We start from the raw sequence: 22,723 nt of genomic DNA, 5'->3' as shown, positions 1-22,723 counted from the left end.
AGTATCTACAAAGAAGTCCAGACGCTTTTCTTTCCAAGCTCCTTCGACTACGATGACCTGGATGAACCTTCATGGACATACTGACATAAACTGATCTGTTGAAGAAAATGTAGAAAAATGAGTTATATGATAAAACATGTTTATGATAGTTTAAGATATATTTCATACATCACACTGACTCCACTCTGACATCACTGATCAATAATCAAACAGATCAAACTGATTGATCAGCCATCAGAGGAGTCGGATCAATGGAGCTGCTTCTGTTCCTGATGTTTGATCCTGGACCTGAACCATCCCTGCAGAGGAGACACGACAGCTTCACACAGAAACACAATAAAATAATAAGTGAAAGCAGAGAGAACCAAGTGAAAGTGAACAAACACCTGTAACTGTGAGCAGCACGACTCTCCATCCGATGATGTTTCCCTGGCTCCAGGCCACACAGCTGTATTTGTCTCTCTCTGTGGGGCGTTTAAGGGTCAGGCTGAACTGTCCGCTTTTCACACGCTCGTCTTTCTTTCACTCGGTCTATGTTGCAATCTGGACTGCAAAAACTGAGCCCTTTGAAAACAATGATGCATTTTAGTCATATGATGCAGTCATGTGACCAATTAAACTGAGTGGGTGGACGGCATTATACAGCAGTTCTTTTGTTTGCTCTCAGTTTTGACAGCCCTATTAAAGATTAATATCAGTTTATACATGCTGCAGATAGCTCCAGATAACACTTTTCCTCCACATTTGGCAGCGAAGCTTCAAAGAGCCGGAAAGTAAATAAACGGCACATGGAAATGACTTCCTGTGTGAGGCTTCAGTGTTAGTGGAGCCGTGGTGGATCTAAATCTGCACCTCAAAGTGCGTTCGCATACATGGGATGGAAACCACGCCGGCCAGAAGAACAAGGGGGCGGGGGCTCCTGTCGCAGACCTGTCTCCTCCTGACAGCCGTCACCGCACAGTCCCGCCCCACTCCACACCTGAACACGGCCTCCGTCGTAGCACCGCCAGATGCAGGTAGAGGGTCACCCCTGCCCTGCTGTGGATTGCATCGCCTCCCACTATGCTGGCTTGTGCACTTTTCTTTTTCTCCTGCTCGCCTTTTGTGCGTCGCCTTCCCATCTCTGCCTCACTATCCCCTTTAACAGGTCAGCCTGGCGGCTGATAGGCTGCCTCGGGGAACGCCCCCACCTCCACAGGTGCTACTATTGTCCGCTTAGTCCACAGTGGATTAAAAGAATATTGTGCAACAACACTAAAACACACAATATCAGGATAAAACCTGATATTTAAATATCAATAAACAAACATAAATATGACAATAAAATCATGCAAATAAAATCAACACTATGTACCAATGCACAGCATGATCAAACTGTGTGACATCAGCATGTTGCAGACAGCTGTGACATTAAAGATCTAATCAAACTAATAATGAATCACTTTGTTTTCCAGCACACAGTCTGACTGCAGCTCTGCTGGACCTGAGCGATCCCTCTGATCTTCTTCTTTCTAATCCTGTCCATCCTGCTCACCTCCACCCAAACTCTCAGCATCTTCAGCTCTGCCACCTGCAGCTCCTCCTGTCTGTGTGCCACCGTCTCCAAACCATCACAGCAGGTCTCACTGCCATCTCCTCCTCTTCACTCTTACTGCTCTCCTCCTGTCATAAATCAATCAGCCTGACCTCCTCCTCATCTCTCCATGTTTGTACTTTCTCTTCTCTGCAGACTCTCCTCCTCACTCTCACTGCAGATCATAACTTTGTCTGCAAACATCAGAGTGTTCATCAGCACTGCAAACGATAAAGGGCTCAGAGCCACCTCTGTGTGACCCCACTGCCTGAGCCTGTGAGTATTTAGAAAGTAGAAGGACAGAAACTCCAGGTGTGGACGAGGCTCGTTGCATCAAAAACAGCTGCTGCTGTGATTCCTGCTGAAGGGGCTTCAAATAAGTCTCTGAATACTTCAGGAAATGTTAAAGAAACAATCGTAAAGTTGTGTTTCCAGTTTGTCATTATTAGAAACATTATCAGCCACAGGCTGAATGGATTAAATGGAGTAAACTGATACTGGTCCCACCATGACCTCTGACCTCTGACCTGCATCTACAGCACTGAGCCCTGACAGTGAGCAGCACTTGTTTCTACAGCAGGATGTTTCCCTCCCTGCTGCAGACGGTGCAGGTGGAGGTGTTTATGTCTCCATCTGTGGGTATTTCAGGGTCAGACTGAGGTCTCCAGGTTAAAGCAGCTTTCTCTTCATCTTCGTTGGGTCTCTGTAAAACTTGTGTGTCTCAGTTTGTTCCTGATGTGTTCCTGACTCGTTCTTTGGTAACTAGTCTGCAGCGTCCTGTAAAGTGCTGCAGACGTGTTGGATGAAGAGCAGAAGAACAGACTGAGCCTCCACAGTCGGCCGTGTCTCACACGCTTCCTTTCTTTGGGCCTCAGCATCAGCAACGTGTCTGCGGAGGATGTAGCTTTGAGTGACCACAACTGCGTCTTTGTTGACCTTCACTTGAGGACGTGCCATTGGATCAATGAGTCTATTTGAAACTTCAGAAACAAAACTCAGATCAGAAAATGATTTTGTTTGACACAATCAGCTGTTGCGTCTCGAGCTGCCTCACCTATAAATGTGCGCTCTGAAGCAGACAGCAACAACAGTCTGATTTTCTGTAGATAAGATCAAAGATGACAAACCCCCCAGAGCGTTCTTGTTGTGGCAGCTCACTGCTGCTCTACTTTTACACCTGTGACATTTGATGAGAATCAGCCGTCTTCAGCTCCCTCAGATATTCTCCCCACAAAGCTTTTTGCCTTGTAAACCTGTTTAATGCTTTTCTTCAGACTGGAGTGTTCCAGCTTTTTCAAACATGCCGTTGTGGAAGCAAAGCTCAGCAAACCCAGCTTAGATCCAACATTACATCAACATTATAGATCAGTTTCTCTTTCAGGTCAAAGCTTGTTGAGAAGCCGGTTGCTGCCCACCTCACAGCCTGCCTGAAGAAACACGACATCTATGACCGTTTCCACTCTGGTTTTGGTCACATGCATCCACTGACACTGCACTACTAACAGGAACCAGTTATACTGTGATGTCAGCAGATGGTGGAAAATACACAGTCCTGGTCTTGTTGGAGCTCTCCTGCTCTGAACATCTGAAGCTCTCCACCACATGACTGAGCACAACTTTTTCAGCAGATTTCTCCTGTTTTGGCTTCCCTTCATTGGCTTCCTGTTAAATCCAGAATTGAATTCAAAATCCTGCTCCTCACATACAAGGTCTTAAATAATCAGGCCCCATCTTATCTTAATGACCTTGTAGTACCATATCACCCTATTAGAGCACTTCGCTCTCGCTCTGCAGGCCTACTTGTTGTTCCTAGAGTATTTAAAAGTAGAATGGGAGGCAGAGCCTTCAGTTTTCAGGCCCCTCTTCTGTGGAACCAGCTTCCAGTTTGGATTCAGGAGACAGACACTATCTCTACTTTTAAGATTAGGCTTCAAACTTTCCTTTTTGCTAAAGCATATAGTTAGGGCTGGACCAGGTGACCCTGAATCCTCCCTTAGTTATGCTGCAATAGACGTAGGCTGCCGGGGGATTCCCATGATGCATTGAGTTTTTCCTTTCCAGTCACCTTTCTCACTCACTATGTATTAATAGACCTCTCTGCATTGAATCATATCTGTTATTAACCTCTGTCTTTCTTCCACAGCATGTCTTTTATCCTGTCTTCCTTCTCTCACCCCAACCAATCACAGCAGATGGCCCCGCCCCTCCCTGAGCCTGGTTCTGCCGGAGGTTTCTTCCTGTTAAAAGGGAGTTTTTCCTTCCCACTGTCGCCAAAGTGCTTGCTCATAGGGGGTCATATGATTGTTGGGTTTTTCTCTGTATCTATGAAGCGCCTTGAGGCGACTTTTGTTGTGATTTGGCGCTATATAAATAAAATTGAAATTGAATTGAACTCAGGGAGGAACATTTACTGAAGCTGCTGCAACATTTCCTGTCAGCACATGATTGTGTGACAGTCAAGGAGGCACCAGAGGACACCTGCTAACAGGGCTGGGTGTCCTCACTGATTTCTACAATCCATTCACTTTTAATCGCTGAAGTTTGCCTCAGACAGTCAGAAATATTATCATTCATTTCCATATTTTTATATCTATAAAAGAAAGCTGACACTGTGAGACTTCATCAGAGGTGTGAGCATCACAGCAGATGTGTCAAAGTAACTGAGGATAAAACAGAAGAACATGAAGCAGATTTTCCTGGCCTGGCTTTTTATAGCAGATGACCTTAAATATTCTGCAGTAGAACAAAAACACATGTGAACATGACCTGATGCTGCTGAAGTGAAGCAGAGCAAAGTTACAGAGGTTTGATTACAGACACAGCTGAGAGTTTTGCAGTTTTGCATCATTTTACAAAGTTTGTTCAGTTTTGAGCAGCAGAAATGAGACTAAGTAAAAAACAACAACAAACCCAGCGGCCGACAGCGCTGTCAACAACGGTAGACTGGTGGGTAACAACAAGCCAATAATGCAGAAAACAGAGATTTTTAGATGGAAACTGATCCTGATGCGTCTTTGTGCAGAATCCGTGTTCCTGCTCTCAGTTACTGTTTTAGCTGTTTGATGGTTGTTGAAACTGTGTGAGCTTTAACCTGAGATTCAGGCGTTTCGGGTAAAATACATTTATATTTAAACATCGATTCAGGATTTTAATGGAGCAATGTGACGTCATCCAAGCTAGAATCGATTTCAATCACTAATCAAAACCCACCCCTACCTGCTAACCATCGGCATTATGGGTAGTGCAGTAGGAGACACTCACCTGACTTAAAATAGTGCCGGAAATGAAATAAAAGACCTCCAGAGACGATGAGAACAAGAACCAGCAGAACCAGGAGAACCAGGAGAACCGGGAGAACCAGGAGAACCAGCAGAGCTGTGGCCCAGGATGGAAATGGTTCTGTAGAGAAACACAAACTGGCAGGTGACCTTTGACTGAATGTAATGAATTAAAGAATATGCTTAGATTTAAAATGGTGAAGCAAGCATGCTTATTGTGACAATACTAAAAGTTCAGTTTGAGTGATTTTGATCGTCTACAGCAGGGTTTGGGTTTGACCTTTGACCTGCAGTGGGACATCTCTCAGTCTAGATGATCTGACGGAGCAGGTGTAGGTGGCGCTGTCAGACAGGTGGAGGTTGGTCATGTTCAGGCTGAGGTCTCCAGTTTCCAGAGCGTCAGTCTTCATGGATGTTCGGCCGCTGTAACGCTGGTTTGGATCTTTCAGTTCGTCTCCTTGAAGCTGGTGGACGGTTGGAGGACTGAGGTCGGAGCGACTCCACCCCACTGTGGGGCCGTCCAGTTCAAAAGTGGGAAACTCACAGGGCAGCAGGACAAACAGCTCTCCCTCATACAGCTCCACAGCCGAGGCATGCTGGGAAACTGAGGACATAGACAGAGTCCATGTGTCACTTTGAGGTCAAACGTGGACACAGCTTCAGTTACAGAATATAAAACATCCACATATAGAAATAAAATCACTGTGCAGGTCAAATAAATAAATACAATAAAGAAGAAATAAGACCAGGTATAAGTGAAAAGTCTGAGTTCAGCTCGTCGGCTCACAGAAAAACGGACTTCCTGTTATTAATGAGGCGGCTGTGGGAACAGGTAGGAGGCTCCTGATTGGTTCATAAGCTGTGAATAAATGTGTCATGTAGCAGGAAGCAAAGCAAGTAATTAGTTAGATTACTCATTACTGAAAAAAATAACGCCGTTAGTAACGTCGTTACTTGTAATGCCGTTATTCCCATCACTGGTCACCATACTGATGTCCTGACTGCTGATCAGCTGATCGGTCCTGTCATGGTTTATCAGAGGACAAAGAAACTTGATAACTTGATTTAGTTTGGACAATCCACCAATCACAGAGCTCCATCAGAGACCTTACAGTAACTACATTCACCAGCAGAGCTTTGATCGCGCTACTCTCCACCACCACTAGATGTCTCCACACTCTGTGCTGACTCCAATGAAAGATCAGAGCTGCTGAGCCTGTTTGCAGACCGAGGAGGAGCTCCTGGTGATCCGTGTGGGACTAAAAAGCTCTGATAACGTCCATCCAGCAGCTGATAACAGGGACATTTGGTGCCATGTCAGAGCTGCACAGTCAATCATCAGTTTGGCTCTTTAGTTTGGCTCTCTCACCCCAACCGGTCACAGCAGATGGCCCCGCCCCTCCCTGAGCCTGGTTCTGCTGGAGGTTTCTTCCTGTTAAAAGGGAGTTTTTCCTTCCCGCTGTCGCCAAAGTGCTGCTCATAGGGGGTCATATGATTGTTGGGTTTTTCTCTGTATCTATGAAGCGCCTTGAGGCGACTTTTGTTGTGATTTGGCGCTATATAAATAAAATTGAATTGAATTGAAGAGTTCAAAGCAGCAGCAGAGAATCTAAAGTGTGTCACACAGCACCAAGTTTCCTTTGGTCACATATGAAATGTGAGTCAGAGCTTCAGCTACACAACAACAACACACACAGCAGCTGATTGTAACATGAGCTCATCTGAAAGCCACCAAGAAGAATCCAGTGATTTGAAAGTTGCTGCTTTGGATTGTTAGTTTGATCTGAATCAGAATCCAGTGTTTGATGGAAATCTCCTGAAAAAATGAATCAGGTTAAAATACTTTAAATCAGTGCAGATGTATAATGTAATTTAAATGTTGATAATGGTTGTAGTGGGCTTGTAATGTAAATGTGGTCTGATTAAATGTGACATTAATGGTGATGCTGCATAAAGCTGATAAAACAGTTCTATTAGTGGGTCTGTGTGATCAGCATCAGTGGGTTAAGGTGAGCCCTTGACTAGCAGAACGTCATGTTGGTGTTTGACAACACATGAGCCAACATCAGACTTTATAACTATACTAGAAACAAATCCAGCTGTGTTGGTGATTCATGCAAACTTGCATATCAGCCTTTGAAGGTTTTGTAGTATTGAGAACAAAGAGGTTGTGTTAGGGCTGAAAACCCCGACTTGTTCTCCTCTGCAGGTCATCAAATGCACCACAGAAGTCTGTATTTGCACAGCCTGTATATGTTTGATGGCTTTATTATTCTCTGTTCAAAGACAATAACTGTGGAAAACGTCTCATGTAGCATCAGCTTAATTTAAAATGACTGCAAACATTCAGAGAACATGTGCTGCTGTTTGTCCTACATTTCAACACTGAATGAACCCTGAAAACGTGATGGCAGCTGGCAGATTGGAGTTCACATGAAATATCGGCTGCATGAAGACTGAAAATATAGATGATACAAATATGCAGCAAACATTTGCGGACATGGATAAACTATCTGATCCAAAAAGCAGGAAGTGCCACAGCTAGAAAATGAAAGTGTGTAACAGCTGAAGTCAAATGTAATGCAGAGTTGAATCTGCACTTGGATCCATCTGTGAAAGGTCCACATGTAGGGATCACATGAGTCCTGATGTTTGTCAGTGCAGCTTGATAACTCCATCTACTGTGGGCTACATATACTGGGCTGGTAGCTCCACAGTGTTGGAAAGAAACTATTAAATGTGCAAAGTTTAAACTCAGAGGCTCTTCTAACACGGGAGCCATGTTGAGTTTAGATCACAGCCGACCACCGGCAGTCTGAAATGGAATGAAGCCCACTGACAGCAGCAGGTCTAAACAGGAACGCACCCATTTGTATGCGTGGCAATGATGTGGCTGCAGCTGACACAGGATTGGTTCAAACTAAACATCAGACGCATTTCACAGAGTTCACAAATAAACTCACGTTTTTATCTTTGAAGATCATCATAAAGTAGAATTGATGGTCCAGTAGAAACAGCAGGAGGTTTGAGCCCTTCTGATGCAGCAGAAACAGGATTTGGAGGAAGATGTTAATAGATTAGAAAGAATTGTACACTGTGAATCAATGCAAGTCTTTCTAGATAGACAGATCTTTAATAATCCTCAGGTAGGTTCCTCTGGGACAGTCACAGACAGAGACACCAATTCTGACGTCCTTTGAAAGTTTGAATTTTCATCACTCGTCATGTACACAGATGTTAATTCTACATATTCCTGGTACTGAACTCTAAATCAATATGAAGAAAATGCTCCTACTAATCTGCATATATGTTGATATCAAATCCTTTTCCAGCACATGGATAAATCTCTATAAACCTTTCAATCTGATCAGAATGGGCACAGTGTTGTTATTGCAGCACTCCCTGATGTTTGAAAAGCTAAATGTCCATTTTAAAGTGGTCGTGTGTAGGATTGTGTTTCCTTCCTTTGTGCAGTTCTTACAGTAAACATGTTTGAGTGTTTCCTGTTCCCCTGATGCTTCTTCCTGTTGGAGAAAGTTGGTTTGAATAACATGTTCTTATAGGTTTCAATGAACTTCAAACTGTGATCCACTTACAAAACTGTCTCATTTTATTGGAACGATCCACATTTGCATCCATTCACGGTACATTTGACATCTGAACACGTTTGTACACATGATGAAAGGACAGATGGTGTTTGTGTGTCCTTCTTAAAGTTAGTGTGAATGTTTCATCATGTAGAACTACTTAGAACAAAGTCTTTGGGAACATTTGGAGAACATGTTTAGGAAAGTAACATCCTGGTAGAACATCTTCTTAAAGCAAAGCAGAGCTGCAACATGACTGTGAGGATTCACAATAATAAAGTCAGAATACTTTATTATTATGAAGACTAAAGTGCAGTTTAATGCTGCCAATGAATACACATGTTCTTTGTGAAAGCATGTGTGAGCACAGCTGACGTGCACCACACTGACCCCACTCGCCCCATTTCTTCATCCACTTCTTGCTCTTGTGCTTGAAATGAGACGCAGACGCAGCAAAAGTCAGAGGCTCTAAAATCCACAAAAAGGGGGCTCGTTAGATCAGGATACTGGATGTGATCCATAGAAAACATGGATAATACACCACTTTATTTGAAGACATCTGTAGCACTGCCTCAGTTCTGGATGTTTCCACAGACTCCTCTGTGCACTTAAAGAAAAGGTCAGAGGTCAGCAGCACATGTAGTTGGGACAATTCTTCAGTCGCACAAACTCTACAATTATTTTCCTCCAATTAGGACTTTGCACCTGCAGAAATGGTCCTGTGTGATTTGTAGGCTGTGATATGAAAAACTAGCTCCTAATGGCAGCGATTCACTCAGTAAACATGTGTTTCCTTCACCAACCTCACACACAGATCCAATAAGATCAGGAAGTGGGCAGTATAGTACAATATGTGTTATTTTGTGCTGCACTGCCCAAACTAAAGATCTGCTGAAGTGTTGGAAATGATCCAGATGTTTATTTTGGACGATACAGCAGAAGATCAGACATGAAAGTGGAGATAACACAGAAGACCTGCAGCAAAGGGTCAGAGGTCAGACTGGGCCCCTGGATTCAACAATGAGCCAATGATCATCAAGCAGTGACTAAAGCAGAGCCCTGACGTTCTGACATTCATCACACAGTTAGAACAAATGTCTGCTGATGACTTCATCTCATGAAAGGACTGATAGATGTCAGTTCATTGATCAGCTGCTGCTGATCTTCATCGTCACAGAAACATTCAGCTTGTTTCAATCAGTAAATAACTCCCACGACTCTCAGTTTGAACTGTTCCCACTCAAAATGCTGTGAGAACAATGATCATTGTAGAACTTCACAAACATCACGTGTTGTTTTCCACATGTAAGATCAGCAAACATACAGAAACTTCCTGTTGCCACACACGGCCTCTAAAATCTCTTCCACGGTTTCTGTCTGAAGTCCACTCTCTGTGTCGGATCCACAGGAAACAACAAGATCTTATTTACATGGTTTTCAATGTGTCTCCTTACAAAAAGTCCAACCAATGAACAAATGTGTGTATTTGTGGAGGCCGAACAAAAGCGTGACACATTTCTCTGTTTCTATAAACTGGAGTCAAACACAAACATGAAGAGTTTCACTGACAGACTCCAAAATGCCCCCGCAGTGAATCAAAGGGAAATCCTACAGTGTGGCCAGAGAAGCTTAATGGCTCCAACATCAACACATCCACAATGTTGGATCCAGTTCTGCCTCACAGAGTTACTAAGACACACCCTCTGCCAGCATTACAACAGCTCCACCTGCTCCACCTGCCTCCTCAGCATCTGTACACCTGAAGAGAAAAGAAAGGCTCCAACAGCTCAAATCTACAAAGGATTCATGAAGTTTCATCCAACAATAACATGTTTGCCTTCCACAGTGTGCTGTTAGACACCACTGTACCTCTGCCATCTCAAAAAGAGCAGCTTGGGAACATTTTGGCTCCAAACACTTTGTGTTTAAGTTCCTAATCTTTGTTTTCTTTGTGAAGCCGACAACATCTGGAGCTTTTTGACTCATAGAAACATCATTTTGTTCTTTAGATGACAGCAGATTGGGACTGAATAATCAATCACCATCAAACCAATAAAGACAAACATGCTGATTTTACAGGAACTTTGTTGGAGAAGCTGTAAAGACATGAAACTGGTGGAGATCCCAAACCAGTTGATAGTGCTGGTTATTCCAGATAAAGCTGTTTCCATTTGAGATGAAATGACTTTCTGTCCTGATATATAATAAAGATGTTGTTGTTTTTGAGCCCCTGTATTAAAAGTAGATCCAGTTTAAAGTCAGCTTGAGTTTGATGTCTTTATGTCAAAGCTGCTCATGATGTTGAGCTGCTGATGGAATAAAAACAGTGAAAAATCTCCTCAATATAAAAGCATGTAGTCCAGACTTAAATGTAGCCTGTTGTTAGCTGAGGTCCACACACAGTGTTTGACAGTGTAAACTGTGTGAAAGGGCTGCTGGTGGAGCTCACTAGGATGAGCAGGTGACCATGTGCCACGAGGTGGAGAGCAGCTGGCCTGGTTTGATTCTGACCACGCCCCCTTTCTCTCTGCTTTGCTGTCACTTATCTTCACTGCTCTGTCCAATAAAGCTGAAAAAGGCCCCGAATCAAAGAAATCTGCTGCAGCCTCTGAAATGTCTTCTGTTTCCTTCCCGACGGCTTTTTCACCGTCAGCCCATCAGACAGTCCAGCAGCATTTATGATGATGTCATGATGTTGAAGAGGCTGCTATGGTGGCCTCCCATGACCCCCAGCCTCATCACAGCTGAGATGCAGACATTTGAAAACATTCAGCAGACAACTGAATAACAGTCCAACACAACAGTCTGTGTGCAGACACACACTGACCTTTCATATAGTCAAAGGAGTCAATCAAACACAGCTGGTTGAGTCATTTCTCTGTGAGTCTAAAGTGAATCTAGGATTTGAAAGTCCACTTCCTGTATTTGTTGTTGGAGACTTCTTCAGCTTCTTCTCAAGGACATCAGCTGCTTGTGTGGCAGCAGAGGCAGTTAAGAAGCTTCCTGAGAAACACTGAACAGTGAGTTCACTGTGGCATATGACAAATTCAGCTTTCTATGTGCAGATGTGTCTGTGTCAACCTTTCAAATGCTGTTGAATCCAAAACATCAGCGGCTCCTTGGCTGCTCACTTCATGCACTTCTGTCTTTGTGACAGTCCAGTGACATCACAGCTGTTTCCACCCCCAGTGTCTCAGGACTGGACACCTTTAAACATGTCGAGGATCAAACAGCCGTCCAGCTAAACACACATGAAACTATCAAAGCTGACAATCATTCCAATAACATCTAATGGTGCATATATATAGACACAGCACTACAAGGAAATGGCTCTCAGCATCTGGCTGTGGGAACAAATGAGTCCCTGTTTGTGTTCAGATTGTGTGCATGTTTTAGACGTGTGTCACATGTAGAAACACAACAATCCCACAATGACACAAAGATTTGACACAACTGTGCAGCTGTAAGTTGTTTCCAATGATTCATTGAAGCTCTTCTAACATTCTGGAGACGATCAGTACATGAATCTGTTCAACACGACAACAATTTGACTTCAATGTGAACGTTTGCCATTAAATAACCTTCTTCATCCAGCTGACAGCATCCTTCATCCTATGATATGAACAGTTCCTCCTGTTGATGACAAACCTCTGACATGATCTGCTTGAGGAGCTTTTACATGTGAAGCTCTCTGAGCTCAGGGCTAAGTTGCTGTTTCATCTTTAAGAGCTGCTGCCTCCTCGCCGGACTTGTTCTTCTCTTCTTCTCCTAATGACACCATTTCTGCTTCAGATCTTTCACTGGGCCTAAAAACAGATTAAGAGTAGATCTGCTGCTGTTCACTGTTTGTGTCAATATGGAGAAATATGAAAGACAAACACAGCACATACAGAGAAATGTAGACAGGATGTGCAGCCAGTGCAGTAAATGGTCTAAATATCAGCTCTTTAGAAAATGATCCTGATGAACATGAAACTAACATCCAATGAGAAACACAGCTTCCTTGTTTCATGTCCAATAACAATAAATGCAGAGCTAATAAAGAGCTGTTCTATTGTAAAATGCTGAGATGATTATTAGACAGAACCCAGCGGCTCACCAAAAGCCTGCATTGCAGATCTATATGAAAGTAATCTATGCTCATATATGGCAAAATCCTTTAACTGTCACTGTGTTTTTCATCTGTGCTCTTGTTGGTTGGACAAGTTTCTAAATGACAAAGAGCTCAGTGGACTTTGCATCCATCAGATCCTGTTAGATGTTTGGATGTTTTTCCTTCACAGCTTTGTGATGAAGGCTGAAGAACAGAGATATGAACTATTGCCAATATGAATCCTGATGCATGACGTGGGCACAGACCCACCACAGCAACACTCAGCTCACCTCCTTCCAGGCGCTTGTCTGCTGGAGACCATGAGCCTTGTTAGTCACACATTAGCACCGTGGTAGGAAACAGCCTCCATCATTTCATTAGATCTGAATCTGGACTGTTTCCCTCTGGATGAACCAAGTCTGTCAAATCTATTGATCCAACACAATCAAACACATTGGCTCACAGTCAGATTGGCTTTGTATGGATGGTGTAACAGGGGGCTGGGAAAGGATGCTGGAAGCTGAATATAATACAGAACAATAACAGGACATATAATCATGTAGCAAACATGATCTTCAACAGGCACACTTCTATTATTCATGATCACAAACACAAAGAACTTGTGCAGCCCTGATATCAGCCCTAATATATGAGTGTGTTTGCCCACAGACTGAAACAGCATCAACATGACAGCTGTAAGAAATCTTCTCTCAGCCTTGTTTGGCAGAAGATCCCTGCAACAAAGATTGTAGCTGAAAGATGAGGTGTGTAAAGTTTGCTCTTTGGGAGGGTCGAGGCTGTTTTTAGACCTTTGATAGTTTCCAATCCAGTTCTGAGAGACAGAAATAAAAACAACATCATTAAGATCAGATCATGGAGCTGTTTGCTGCCTTGTTTCTATCTTCACATTACAAGACTTTACTACAATGAAGATGCTGACATGTATCTGTAGGAACAACATCACTGAATCTATAACAACTGGAGTCAAACCAGTGGCTCTGCTGGGATCACTGGTGAGCTAACACTTCCTTGTTGGATGCAGATTTCAGGGCTTCCTCTTGCTCCTCCGTTATAACTGTTCTCTCTTCTCAACACATGATGACACAAAGGAATCAGCAGTGACAAAGATGATGCTGAAGAGAAGCACACACTTCACACATATAACAGACCAGTGCAGTTACACACACCTCTGCTTGACATTAGGCCTCAAACAAAGACACAAAACACTAACTTGACTCTAAATAGAAGAAACCAGCAGCTGTTTCTGTTCTGAGCTTATTTATATTTGACACACATGCTTCTCTTTGTGCAAACACACATCGCACTATAAGGGTAACCTAGCACACAATGATTGGACAGCACAGTGATGATGCTGGGAGATCCTATACGCAGCAACACAGAAACACTGAGAACTTTAAACATTGATTATATTGAGATCAGCAGCCGACCCAGTCTAGATAAAGGCGAGCAGCTGGGACCGCTGCTGCACCAAAAACAGGTTTCAGTGTTTCCATGTGTGTGTGTGTGATGTCTTTACTTATACTGGTCAATAGACTTTAGTCAACACATTATTGAAAGGTGTTACACATGAAATAAAAACAGTGTTTCATCTTTATTCCTCTGAAGCAGCTGCATTATAACCAATCTGCTCCTTTGTGGCCGTTTCAAACAGCCTTAAATAACTGTTGTTATATTTGTTGCAGTTTCTGCTCCTCTTGGACAGACGACTCTTGAAAAGACATTTTTGAATTTCAACTTTTAACTGGATAAATATCGGATATATAAACGTCTGCAACAAACTGACTCCAGCTTCTACCTCATGATAGGAATGTTTTTGTGGCTCAAGATGACCTGATATCTTTCATGATGGAGACATTTGACACATGTTTCACATATTATAGACCAACAAGTTATTCATAGCAGTTTAAATACGGGGAGTCACTTTTGGGCCCAGCAGAGAAAACAGAGCCAATATTTCCTTCTTTATTTAAGTGACGTGTGTCACAGATGTGACCTAGTAAAGTGTAGCTGAACATTAGTAACGTTATTAAGACTCTCAGCTGGTCCTTGTTCCAGACCTGAAGATCCTCTTCTTTCATTCAGCAGCAGCTTCAGGTCTCTGATGGTCCAGGGCTTGTTGTTGGGAAACAGCCCTGCTGGGATGATGGTGTCCTCACAGAAACAGTCAGTGATGCTGTTGATCTCCATCACAGAGCACGTCCCAGTCTGCAGGCTCAGTCCTGCAGGGCCTCGCTGGCTTCCTGACTCCACCCAGTCAACAACAGGAAGTGTTTGAAGTGCAGGAACAAACTGAGGCTGTGGTCAAACAGGAGTTTTTATCTCCTCGCTCTGACTCTCACTGCGGCCCCGCTGCTGTGTCAACATGTGTTTGTGCTCAACAATGATGGAAAGTGTTATAAATGACTTGTTGGCCTCTGATCTGTCACAAACAGCTGAAACGTGTCTCTCATGAGTCACATGAAGGTTTCTGACAGAAAGGACAAAAAGTAGCTGCAGTCAGTTTGTGTCATTTTTATATTTATTCATCTGGGAGAAAAATCTGAGGGACATTAAAATGTGTTTTCAACAGAGACAAGAACATAAATATAACAGAACAGGTAAATGAACATATTTCAGGTAAACAGCTGGACTGATCAGGTCCAAACACAGAGTGATAAACTTGTCAAACAGCTGTCATATCTTTATATATAAGCTCTTTATAAATCCTGTTCACTGCAGTCTGTTTACTAATAATGTCAAACTGTTAGAAACACAGAAACATCAGAATCGTCTTTGTTCACATGAACCTGTCTGGGATCCTTTGTTGTTCTTTTGATGCAGAGTTACATTATAAATATAAAGAGTTATTTCAGAGTCTCATCAGTTTTCCTGCATGTCTTTATTTAACACATCAGCAGGGCTGAAGCTCTCATGTTAAACACACACTGATCTATGGACACGTTCATGTGTTTCTAACAGAACCAGGCTGTTATCAGCCTGCACTAACATGATGTCACACACACTGAATGTAACAGTGACAGTTTACATCATCACACAATCAGCTGTGATTGTTTCACTGTCATCAAACTAGTCAACAGGAAGTAGAATCAATAGAAACCAATCATTCACTGACAGCATGTCTGATGGAAATAAGTGCAGATTATGTATGAAGTATAACTGCACACAGTAACTGTGTTACAATAAGGACTTAACAGCGCCCTCTGCTGGAGAGTTTTCACTCTGAGAGCAGCTTTCCTCTGAATTCAGTGAGGTTATGACTGAAATTATTGGTGTAGTCGGTTTTATAAAGATCAGACCAGTAAAAACAAGAGTGTCTCTGCTGTCTGTGAGGAGATGGAGCCGAACATCAAGCTGTGCTGTTTCACAGTGAAGCCAGGCGGCTGTCACCAGGAAAAGTCTTGTCCCGAGTTTTTGAGCTCAGAGAGCAGATAAGATGTTTTTGGAGCAGGAGCACAAGTATGAAGTCACAGAGTTAGTGATGAGAGCTTCCTGGCAAACCTGGCCTACCTGAGTGACATATTTGGAAATGAAGTAAATCTACAGCTTCAAGGGAAAGATAAAAACCTCCCTCAGGTCACAAGATCAGCTCTGTCACTGGAAAGCTTGCAGTGTGGGGCAGGACACTCGATGAAGGAGACACAGATTCATTGGAGAACCTGCATGAATTTGTTGACACTACTGACGATGATGCCGCCTCAGTGACTCCATATATCAAGCAGCATATTTCATCACTGATGGGATACTTTTAAAAGGACTTCCATGAAAACAGTTCAGCATGACTTGGTGAGAGATCCTTTCAAAGCAGCAGCTCCAACTGGTTTCAGCTTTGCAGAGGAGAACCAGTTCATTGACGTCTGACTCCACACTGAGACTGCAGTTCACATCACAGACACTGAGTGGATTCTGGCTGAGTGTAGAGAAGCAGTATCCACTCTGAGGGCAGCAGGCTCTGGGCGTTCTTCTTCCTTTAGTCTCATCTTTGTGAGACTGGCTTCTCTGCTGCTGCTGCAGACCAAGTCCAGGTCCCAGCTAAACACTGAGCAGGAGCTGAGAGCTGCAGGATCCTGCTTCAAACCTGCTTTGAAAAGCTGTGCACTGCAAAACGTGCTGATCGGAGCCATTAATGCTGACTTTGTTATTTTGATCAAAGAAAGAAATCAGCACAAACTGTTTGATTCATTTTTGTTTTGTAGGTCAAAGTGTTTCATATATTGTGCTCCTGAGTTAATGTTGCTGATCAGTTTGAATTCATTTTGATTGTTTATGGAGTTTATTTCATTTTATTTTTCAGTATCAAACGGTTCAAATGTTTATAGTTTCAGTAAGGATTTAATTTCTTTTTTATTGAAGGTAAATTGTTGCTCTTTACATTGTTTGTTTCCATGTAAAAGTGTTACATTGTTTCTCTTCCAAACTAAAAAGTGTTTCTGCTGCAGCTTCCATTCACTCTTTATCATTTTCCAGTCAGTGAAAGTCTTTTTGTGTCCTCCTAAAATCCACCGTGCTCACAGTGAACACTCGTATGCTGTTGTGCTGTCACAGACTGTTATCAGCCGTGTAGCTCGCTCATACCTCATTTATTCTTCTTGTTCTACCGTCAGACCCAGGCGGACAGTTCTTATGTTTGATTTCATAACAGCTCTTCAGATTTCCACTCTTTATAACTTTATAAGTATTTTTGACAAAGCCATCTTCTTTTACTCACTCAACAAGCGCAAGCTCCCAACATAGTAACCTATCAACCCGCACACCCACACAGCTTGTTCTTCTTTGTCGTTTTATTGGCAGTTGGTGGTGCATTACCGCCAACAGCTGGCTGGGAGAGTGGACCAGCATGATGCTAACCTGCATAACTGCATGTGGCGCCAGTTCAAAGGCAGCTGGCAGGAAGAAAATATCCAACTACATGGTAAATGAGAAACTGCTTTGTGGTTTGGACAAAATCCTCTTGGGGTCTGGATATTGAAGCGCCTTGAGGCGATTTTTGTTGTGATTTGGTGCTATATAAATAAAATTGAATTGAATTGAATTGGATTTGGACCAGAGTGCAGGAGTTGGGGACCCCTGTTATAGTACCATATCACCCTATTAGAGCACTTCGCTCTCACACTGCAGGCCTACTTGTTGTTCCTAGAGTATTTAAAAGTAGAATGGGAGGCAGAGCCTTCAGTTTTCAGGCCCCTCTTCTGTGGAACCAGCTTCCAGTTTGGATTCAGGAGACAGAAACTATCTCTACTTTTAAGATTAGGCTTCAAACTTTCCTCTTTGCTAAAGCATATAGTTAGGGCTGGACCAGGTGACCCTGAATCCTCCCTTAGTTACACTCAAAAAAATCTGTTGTTGGATGAACACAATTTAATCGTGGCACCTTTTTCCACGTGATTTAACCAAGTACACTAACCGATTTTTGACCATGTCAAACCAACACATTTGGCATTTGGTGGTTTGATGTAATCAGATTACCTTGGATCAACGTAGTATACTTACATTGACTTGAAGTGATTTATTTAAGTATGTAGAGTGAAAGTTTTAATTCATTCAACACAAGTTTAAAACTTCAGGAGAACTCAATGAAATCTTGTTGTTTGAACAACTACTTTGTTAATCAAGGCAACTACTGCTAGTCTTGCTTAATGAACCAATATGGGGGTTGATGGTTTAATAGAGACAAACAGCCATTTGCACTTACATTCATGGGTAATTTCGAATCACCAATAACTCTAATTACACACTGCAAACCAGCCAGACTGTGGATTTGAACCCAGGCCTTTCTTACTGTGAGGCAACAGCACGAACCATCACACCACCAAGCTCTCACTCCAGGCTTAACAAAACTAGGAAAGCTGTGACTGATGCAGAATTTTCTGTATGTTTTTGTCCTTGACAGGTTAAACCACAATAAATAGCGATAACATACACATGTTGTGGGTGTAGCTGTCTGCCTCTTAAAACTCCAGCGATTTTCCTGCAGTTTGACATCTAATGTGATCTTGTGAACTTCGTGAGTCCAGGCAACGAACCACTCTGACTACATTGTATCCTGTCATCTCAACAAGAACAAGAATTAAGTTGCTGAATTTCATGCAGATGCTACATGATTTAATTATGTTCACCATAGAAACATGAAATTATTTAGATCAAATTACAAGTTTGAATCTTGTACATGTAACAACCACCCAGTAGGTGTAGGCTGCTGGGGGACTCCCATGATGCACTGGGTGTTTCTTCTTCACTCACTATGTGTTAATACACTCTACGTGTTTAATCATTAGTTATTATTCATATCTGGCTCTTCCACAGCACGTCTTTGATGTCTTCTTTCTCTCAGCCGAACTGGTCACATGGCTGCCCCTCCCTGAGCCTTGGACAGCACATCCTGTGGCTGCAGAATAAGCAGCAGCACAGGAAACAACACCTACAAAGTGTTTTCAGTTTGACCCACAGAGCTGCAGAGCATGATAGGACCCGGTGATAAACTGGAGCAAAGCTCATGCTAACATGTTTAACAGGGAGGATGGTAACAGAGGGAACGATCAGGACAGTGAGCTGCAGTCATCACAGAAACACTGTTTACACAGACCCACAACATTGTGTCAGTGTTGTGTAATCTGTGCCTAACACAGAACAGAGACGTGATAAGAAAACCTCTGATCAAACATGATGAATCCTCAAGTGTCAGTGAGAATAACAGAAAGGGAAAAGTGAGTCATTTGTCATGAGAAGTGGGGCTCAGGAGGTGGAGCAGGTCACCTGACAACAGAAAGGTCGGTGGTTTGATCCCTGCTGCTCCAGTCTGCATGCCAAAGCATCTTTGCTGGTCATGTTACTATGGTAACCCAGAGGAGTTTAATATGATAAGTATTAATTTATTCATTAAATGAGACAATCAGTCAAAAGTCAATCAGTCATTTTTAATCAGCAGAGTTTTTGGGATCATCAGATAAATTTAAAACAAAACCAAAAACACTGAACAAGTTTGTAAAGTTTCTACAGTGTTTCCACTTTTCTTCTCTCACTTCTTCTTCTTCTTCTTCTTGGTCTCCTCTCTGGGCAGACATGCTTTCACTTCCAGCAGCTGAAACATGAGGCCATGAGTTACACTTTGCATGTTCACAGTGATGCACGCGTTTGTAATTTTACAAGACTATAACTGATGATGCTGTGACAACATGTTCTGTTGTTGCAAAACAACTTCACCACAGCTGATACAGAACAATACAAACACGTATTTTAAAGCTATCATTTTATAATTCAATTCAATTCAATTCAATTCAATTTTATTTATATAGCGCCAAATCACAACAAAAGTCGCCTCAAGGCGCTTCATAGATACAGAGAAAAACCCAACAATCATATGACCCCCTATGAGCAAGCACTTTGGCGACAGTGGGAAGGAAAAACTCCCTTTTAACAGGAAGAAACCTCCGGCAGAACCAGGCTCAGGGAGGGGCGGCCATCTGCTGCGACCGGTTGGGGTGAGAGAAGGAAGACAGGATAAAAGACATGCTGTGGAAGAGAGACAGAGGTTAATAACAGATATGATTCAATGCAGAGAGGTCTATTAATACATAGTGAGTGAGAAAGGTGACTGGAAAGGAAAAACTCAATGCATCATGGGAATCCCCCGGCAGCCTACGTCTATTGCAGCATAACTAAGGGAGGATTCAGGGTCACCTGGTCCAGCCCTAACTATATGCTTTAGCAAAAAGGAAAGTTTTAAGCCTAATCTTAAAAGTAGAGATAGTTTCTGTCTCCCGAATCCAAACTGGAAGCTGGTTCCACAGAAGAGGGGCCTGAAAACTGAAGGCTCTGCCTCCCATTCTACTTTTAAATACTCTAGGAACAACAAGTAAGCCTGCAGAGCGAGAGCGAAGTGCTCTAATAGGGTGATATGGTACTACAAGGTCATTAAGATAAGATGGGGCCTGATTATTTAAGACCTTGTATGTGAGGAGCAGGATTTTGAATTCAATTCTGGATTTAACAGGAAGCCAATGAAGGGAAGCCAAAACAGGAGAAATATGCTCTCTCCTTCTAGTCCCTGTCAGGACTCTTGCTGCAGCATTTTGGATTAGCTGAAGGCTTTTCAGTGAGTTTTTAGGACTTCCTGATAATAATGAATTACAGTCGTCCAGCCTGGAAGTAATAAATGCATGAACTAGTTTTTCAGCGTCACTCTGAGACAGGATATTTCTAATTTTAGAGATGTTGCGCAAATGGAAGAAAGCAGTCTTACATATTTGTTTAATATGTGCGTTGAAGGACATGTCCTGGTCAAAAATGACTCCAAGGTTCCTCACAGCGTTACTGGAGGCCAAGGTAATGCCATCCAGAGTATGAATCTGGTTAGATACCATATTTCTAAGATTTTCAGGGCCGAGTACAATAACCTCAGTTTTATCTGAATTAAGAAGCAGAAAGTTAGCGGCCATCCAGGTCTTTATGTCTTTAAGACATTCCTGCAGTTTAACTAATTGGTGTGTGTTATCTGGCTTCATGGACAGATAGAGCTGGGTGTCATCTGCATAGCAGTGAAAATGTATGCTATGTCTTCTAATGATGCTGCCTAAGGGAAGCATGTATAATGTAAACAGAATTGGTCCTAGCACTGAACCCTGTGGAACTCCATAATTAACCTCAGTGTGTGAAGAGGACTCTCCATTTACATGCACAAATTGGAGTCTATTAGATAGATATGATACAAACCACTGCAGTGCAGTACCTGTAACACCTACAGCATGTTCTAATCGCTCTAATAGGATATTATGGTCGACAGTATCGAACGCTGCACTGAGGTCTAGCAGGACAAGCACAGAGATGAGTCCACTGTCAGAGGCCATAAGAAGATCATTTGTAACCTTCACTAAAGCTGTTTCTGTGCTGTGATGAGCTCTGAAACCTGACTGAAACTCTTCAAATAAGCCATTCCTCTGCAGATGATCTGTTAGCTGTTTGACAACTACTCTTTCAAGGATTTTTGATATGAAAGGAAGGTTGGAGATTGGCCTATAATTAGCTAAGACTGCTGGGTCTAGAGATGCTTTTTGAGTAAAGGTTTAACCACAGCCAGCTTGAAGGCCTGTGGTACATAGCCGACCATTAGAGATAGTTTGATCATATTTAAGATCGAAGAATTAATCAATGGCAGGACTTCTTTGAGCAGTTTTGTAGGAATGGGGTCTAAAAGACACGTTGATGGTTTGGAGGAAGTAATTATTGAAGTTAACTCAGAAAGATCAATTGGAGAAAAAGAGTCTAACTTAACATCAATGGTACTAAGAGTAGCTGTAGATAATATTACATCTGTGGGATGATTACTGGTAATTTTTTCTCTAATGATAAAAATTTTATTTGTGAAGAAGTTCATGAAGTCATTACTAGTTAACGTTAAAGGGATGGTTGGCTCAACAGAGCTCTGACTCTTTGTCAGCCTGGCTACAGTGCTGAAGAGAAACCTGGGGTTGTTCTTATTTTCTTCAATCAGTGATGAATAGTAAGATGTTCTGGCTTTGCGGAGGGCTTTCTTATAAAGCAGCAAACTATTTCTCCAGGCTAAATGATGATCCTCTAAATTTGTGACACGCCATTTCCTCTCCAGATTACGAGTCATCTGCTTTAGGGTACGTGTTTGAGAATTATACCACGGAGTCAGGTACTTCTGATTAGAGACCTTAGTTTTCACTGGAGCTACAGTATCCAGAGTCGTACGTAGTGAGGAGGTGAAATTATTAACAAGCTAATCGACCTCTGTTGGGGTAGCGTTCAGATAGCTGCTCTGCTCTGTGTTGGTACAGGGCATTGAAGATGATAACAGTGGGTGGATTATATTCTTAAACTTAGTTACAGCGCTTTCAGAAAGACATCTACTTTGATAAAGTCTCCTCTCCACCGCTGTGTAATCAATTATTGTAAATGTAAATGTTATCAGGAAATGATCAGACAGGAGAGGGTTTTCAGGAAACACTGTTAAATGTTCAGTTTCTATGCCATATGTTAAAACAAGATCTAGAGTGTGATTAAAGTGGTGGGTGGGTTCTTTTACATTTTGAGAGAAGCCAATTGAGTCTAATAACAGACTAAATGCCATGTTGAGGCTGTCATTTTTAGCATCTACATGGATGTTAAAATCACCCACAATAATTATTTTATTTGAGCTCAGAACTAGATTAGA

General features: G+C 42.4%; 1 pseudogene; it reads right to left on the bottom strand.

The window, feature by feature from the left end:
* Window positions 1-214: 214 nt before the first annotated feature.
* On the bottom strand, window positions 215-14,739 carry LOC146371309 (uncharacterized; annotated as a pseudogene).
* Window positions 14,740-22,723: the final 7,984 nt, after the last annotated feature.

Source organism: Perissodus microlepis, chromosome 16 (assembly GCF_051167445.1).
Source record: "Perissodus microlepis isolate ML-2025 ecotype Zambia chromosome 16, ASM5116744v1, whole genome shotgun sequence".
Taxonomy (NCBI): domain Eukaryota; kingdom Metazoa; phylum Chordata; class Actinopteri; order Cichliformes; family Cichlidae; genus Perissodus; species Perissodus microlepis.
Note: the sequence above shows the minus strand (reverse complement) of the source record. Positions and strands in the feature narration are given on the sequence as shown.